This window comes from Lepus europaeus, chromosome X (assembly GCF_033115175.1).
Source record: "Lepus europaeus isolate LE1 chromosome X, mLepTim1.pri, whole genome shotgun sequence".
NCBI lineage: Eukaryota > Metazoa > Chordata > Mammalia > Lagomorpha > Leporidae > Lepus > Lepus europaeus.
Window position 1 is genome coordinate 95908543 of NC_084850.1, and position 5649 is coordinate 95914191.

The window sequence follows — 5649 nt, forward strand, 5'->3', positions numbered from 1 at the left end:
GTCACAATGGTGCTTTCCAGTGTTCACAATTTACAGTTTCCATTTGTACATATGTAACTCACTAAGAGATAGTTACTACTATTCCAAACTATCCCCTAAAATGAAAAACAAAATTCCATCTTACATAGAACTCTGAACATGGTGTGACTTAAAACAGATTAATGCAACATGGTTTTTAATATTTTAGCTATTTTCTAAATACCAGCATGTAAACTTGCCTATCTGAGAGCTACAACTTTATTGTCTGAGAATTATGCATTAATTTTGCTCAACCACCTTTCGTAACTCAAAAATTTCATGACTTGCACGTTCTGTCCGAGTGAATTCCAAACTGTGTGTGTTTGTTTTTTTTTTTTTTAGGGGGAGGGAAAGAAGGTGGCAAATAGAGTGTAAACAGAAAAAAGTTCTCCTCAAATTAAGCCTTTTAAAAAAATTCTCTTCTACTACACTATTTAACACTTTGAAAAGTCAGTTATAATGCTTCTTTCACCTTTAACACTAACACAAATAAATTACTGTAGGGTCAATCTGCCCTTATCACTCTAGAACCTAAAATTCTAAATATGTGAACAGAAGAGAAAAATACTTCAACATGGAATTCTGAAATGTATAACAGTTATATGATTTGACTAGACTGGTCAAAGTAGATAGAAACATACAATTCAGTAAGTGGCTGGTTATTTTGTTTTTTGGGGTAGGCAAAGAATACAGAATAGCAATTTTTTTTTGTTTCTCATTTTAAGAGGAAAAGAAAAACCACAGAACAGTTCAAATGTCTTCAGTCCACCTGACACGTCCACTCAGATCGAAGATGAAATTTTCCATTTTAAAATAATCCCCACATGCCGGCGCCGCGGCTCACTAGGCTAATCCTCCGCCTTGCGGCGCCGGCACACCAGGTTCTAGTCCCGGTCGGGGCACCGATCCTGTCCCAGTTGCCCCTCTTCCAGGCCAGCTCTCTGCTGTGGCTAGGGAGTGCAGTGGAGGATGGCCCAAGTCCTTGGGTCCTGCACCCCATGGGAGACCAGGATAAGCACCTGGCTCCTGCCATTGGAACAGCGTGGTGCGCCGGCCGCAGCGCGCTACCGCGGCGGCCATTGGAGGGTGAACCAACGGCAAAAGGAAGACCTTTCTCTCTGTCTCTCTCTCTCACTGTCCACTCTGCCTGCCAAAAAAAAAAAGAAAAAAAAAATAATCCCCACTCTTTCCTTGAGTATCAAACTGATTTGTAGTCACATCTCCAAGTACAATCAGAGCTTAACAACTTGTTGAAAGAAATATTAGTAAGGTCAAAAAGACAAACTAAATTTTTCAAACTAAAAAATCTACTCAAGTATTACATTCAATTTTCAAATCATTTATGAACATGACAACAGATTTGGCTTAAATCAATCTTGCACACACTCACACCCACAACAGGCACCCCAGCCACTGATCTGCTTTGCAACACAAGGCCATAGAGTCAGAGATGGCATTCTTCAAGCCAAACTTTAAATAGATTAAAAAAAGTAATTTCTAATTTTACAGAAACACTTCTTCAAAAAATATTTTCTCTCACTCCCTCAACTCCTATACCGAAGGATGTACAATGTTTTTTTTTTCCAAGCTAAATCTGAACCCTCAAAATTGATTCCAGGCAGAAAATCTCTGCAAATTAAAATCAAAAACAAAAATAGAAAAATTATATTTTTATATGCGTATATATATCTATCTCTCTCTATATATATATTTATATTTATACTGATTGGAATCCTCCAGCATTTTAAAATCATTTTAGAGATGAATTTTGGGATTCTACTGCTCACAACTCCAAAATCCACAATGATTTAAGGACATTCTTTCTCTTGTTTCCTTCTTGTCTCCCCCCTCCCCTCCAAAACAGTTCAAAATATCCGGCTCAAGTTTAATGGGAAGAGAGAGAAGTTTCCAAATAGTTTCTTGTTTTTCTGTTTTGTTTCTTTTTCTTTTTCTTTTTTTTTTTACTTTGGTGATCTGGGTGGCACATATTGCTCTTTACCATTACATCGAGTCACTCCCTGAGGTATAGCCCTATGGCTAAACTGGAGTCTCTGTTCCCTGATTTTTCCAGCTGTTCCCCTGGGAATGGTATTGCCTCGGAAGCCAGAATAATCCTTACTAGCCCTCGCTTCTGGTTTTTCATGTGCTTTCTCAACAGACTTCTCAGGAGCTCCATTCTCTTCATTTTTGGTAGGAGATACCACATTGGAGCGAAGTTCCCGTAGTGGCTGCACAAGAACTGGAGATGGCTCTTTAGGGGGCTTCTGGCACACTTCAGCATAACTTAATTTTCGGGGTTCCTGTAGAGCCACAGTGACAGCTGAATTTATGTTACTGCTACAAGGTGAAGAAGCATTTGCCCTGGATGGCTTTGCAGTACTTGGGGAAGAACCTGGTATATTTGTCTGGTTGACAACATCCTTCTGAACAGTGGAGTCTTCTATTAGATCCTTTTCTTGCTGAGTTGTGCTTAACACAGGAGGCTCAGCTGTACTCGGAGGACTAGGATTCCTACTGAGCTGCTGGGCAGGAGTGCAGTCTGTCTGCTCATCTTCTGCAGGCACTGGGCAACTCACTCTCAAGTCGTCATTATCCTTTTCTTTGTAGACACCTTTAACGACATCAGACATCCTATTCTCCAAAACAAGTTCACCTGACATTCTTGATGAACTTCCAGGTAAAGGAGGGAAATTTGAGGCTAGTAAGTCAAATTTCGGTGTGGGAGGCTTTGCTTCCGTGCTGGAGGAATGGGGTCTTGGGATCCTGTCTTCTTCTCGTCGTCTCCGACCTCTGAAAAGTGTTCTCCTGCCTCTACCAAAGTCCCCATTCTGTTCCACCTGCAAAGTGGGAGCCTCCTTTGGAAGGAAAGTTTGCTCCTGGTGCCCTGTTACTACAGGGGTAGGCCGTTCAGTTGTAAAGTTCCTTGAACTAGACCTGTTCAATGGTCCATCCCCCAATGACACAGAGCCATCTGTTGAGTGTTCTGAACCACTAGATGACCTAAAATGAGGCTTCACACGATTTTTTTGGAATGGTCGACCCATATTCATAGCAGCAGCATTTGTTTTAAAAGATCCTGGTGAATTAAAGCCATTCATAAAACTACCATTGGGAAAGGGAGCCAGTGGTGTTTCAAAGTAAGGTGCAGGATTTGGAGACCAAGACTGAGGCACAATACTGTAGACTGAGTACTGCTGGTGAGGATTATATACAGGCTGCATAAAGACTGGTGAGGCATATTGTGCTTGAGTTTGAATGGGCTGATTATACATACTAGCATCCATTAATCGATAACCATTCTTTGCAAAAAAAGTATTGATGGCTTTTATCCTTGCCATGATTGGCTTGCCCTGAAAAGTTTTAACTTCTTCTCTTAAGTATTTAAAAGCCTGCTGTGCATCTGTGTCTGACTGGAAGGTGATATACCAGTTGCTATTGTGTGCAAATTCACAGCTTATCATTTTGGGACAGTTTTCATTTTTGAACAGAGCTTTCACTTCCTCTACTGGTGTTGTTTCAGGAATCTCTCTGAGGATCACAATACAGCGCTTATGACTTGGTTTCACTTTCTCGCCCTTCTCATCAACTTGAACCATGGGAGAAGATCTCAATACTTCAAGAATTAAATCTGGGTCTGTGGTCAGCTTTTTTATTTCTTCCATGTCCAAATTGGGACAAATTGATCACTATCCATCTGAGATATCAAGTAAAGATCCTTTGACAAATTTTCTCGTGAGAAACAGAATTCTAATTGTTTCCTCAGACATTCTTTTAGCTCTTCTGTGGAAATTGCTGAATTGCCTTCCTCAGAAACATCATATATTTGGTAACTCAGATCTTCTGGTCCTAAAATCATTCCATCAGTGGACTCTTCAATGCCTGTAGAATTTCTTGTGGTTTCACAAGATGAAGAATACATTACTTCATATTCCTTACACATATCTTCTGAAAGCTCTGTATTTCCTTCAGGAGGGGACCCTGATGTGGCTGCTGTATCAGGCCAAGAACCTTCAGTTCCATGAGTTACAGGAGTGGCATCAGGATTTCCAGGAGGAATTTCTTGCCATACTTTGGCATTGGGATTTAAACCAGTTCCTTTAGATGTTACCTGCTCCACGAAGAGCAACATGTCTCCCTCGGCTCGGCTCGATCGTTCCTGCCGCCCAGACTCCAACCGGCTCACAGGCCCCGAGCCTCAATCCCTAGGATAAGGACACTCGTCTCTCGCCCCTGCACCCGGCAGTGGACCCCGGCATTCTATTCCATTCTATCCTTTCACACCTTCAAGTACTTCTAGGCACACATATTTCAACATTTGATAGTATCACATAAATCCCAAATGGTAGTTCACTGTTTCTAATTTTGCCTTCTCTTTTCATCTGGCAGATATATTTCCAAAGATTTGTCTTCTTTTTTTTTTAAGTGGTATTTAGTTTAATTTCTTTTTTTAACATTTATTTAATGAATATAAATTTCCAAAGTACAGCTCATGGGTTACAATGGCTTCCCTCTCCCAAAACTTCCCTCCCACCCACAACCCTCACCTTTCCCGCTCCCTCTCCCCTTCCAATCACGTCATGATTCATTTTCAATTCTCTTTATATACAAAATATCAGTTTAGTATAAATTAGGTATCGATTTCAACAGTTTGCCACCATATAGCAACACAAAGTGAAAAAAAAAATACTGTTGGAGTACTAGTTATAGCATTAAATAAGAGTGTACAACACATTAAAGGCAGAGATCTTACATATTATTTTTTAAAAAATTAATTAATTTTCTATGCCATTTCCAATTAAACACCAGGTTTTTTTTTCATTTCCAATTATCTTTATATACAGAAGATCGATTCAGTATATAATTAGTAAAGATCTCATCAGTTTGTACCCACGCAGAAACACAAAGTGTAAAAATACTGTTTCAGTTCTAGTTATGGCATCACTGCACATTAGACAACATATTAAGGACAGATCCCACATGGGATGTAAGTACACAGTGACTCCTGTTGCTGATTTAACAATTTGACACTCTTGTTCATGGCGTCAGTAATCTTCCTAGGCTCTAGTCATGAGTTGCCAGGGCTATGGAAGCCTTTAGGGTTCGCTGACTTTGATCTTATACCGATAGGGTCACAGTCAATGTGGAAGTTCACTCCTCCCTTCAGAGAAAGGTACCTCCTTCTTTGATGGCCCCGTTCTTTCCACTGGGATCTCACTCACAGAGATCTTTCATTTAGGTCTTCTTCTTTTTTTCTTTTCCATGGTATCTTGGCTTTCCATGCCTACAATGCTCTCATGGGCTCTTCAGCCAGATCCAAAGGCCTTAAGGGCTGATTCTGAGGCCAGAGTGTCATCTAGGACATCTGCCATTCTATGAGTCTGCTGTGTATCCCACTTCCCATGCTGGATCCTTCTCTCCCTACTTGTTCCAATCAGTTAGTATTAGCAGACAGTAGTCTTGTTTGTGTGATCCCTTTGTTTCTTAGACCTAAGCAAGCCATCGAATGTGAACTGAAATTGATCACTTGGACTAGTGAGACGGCATTGGTACATGCCTCCTTGATGGGATTGTATTGGAATCCCCTGGCACATTACTAACTCCATCATTTGGGGCAAGACTGATTGTGCATGT

At 40.6% G+C, this 5649-nt stretch overlaps 1 pseudogene; it reads right to left on the bottom strand.

Annotated features, from left to right (window-relative positions):
• Window positions 1-1202: 1202 nt before the first annotated feature.
• Window positions 1203-4220, bottom strand: LOC133753410 (la-related protein 4-like; annotated as a pseudogene).
• Between the last annotated feature and the right edge of the window lie 1429 nt (window positions 4221-5649).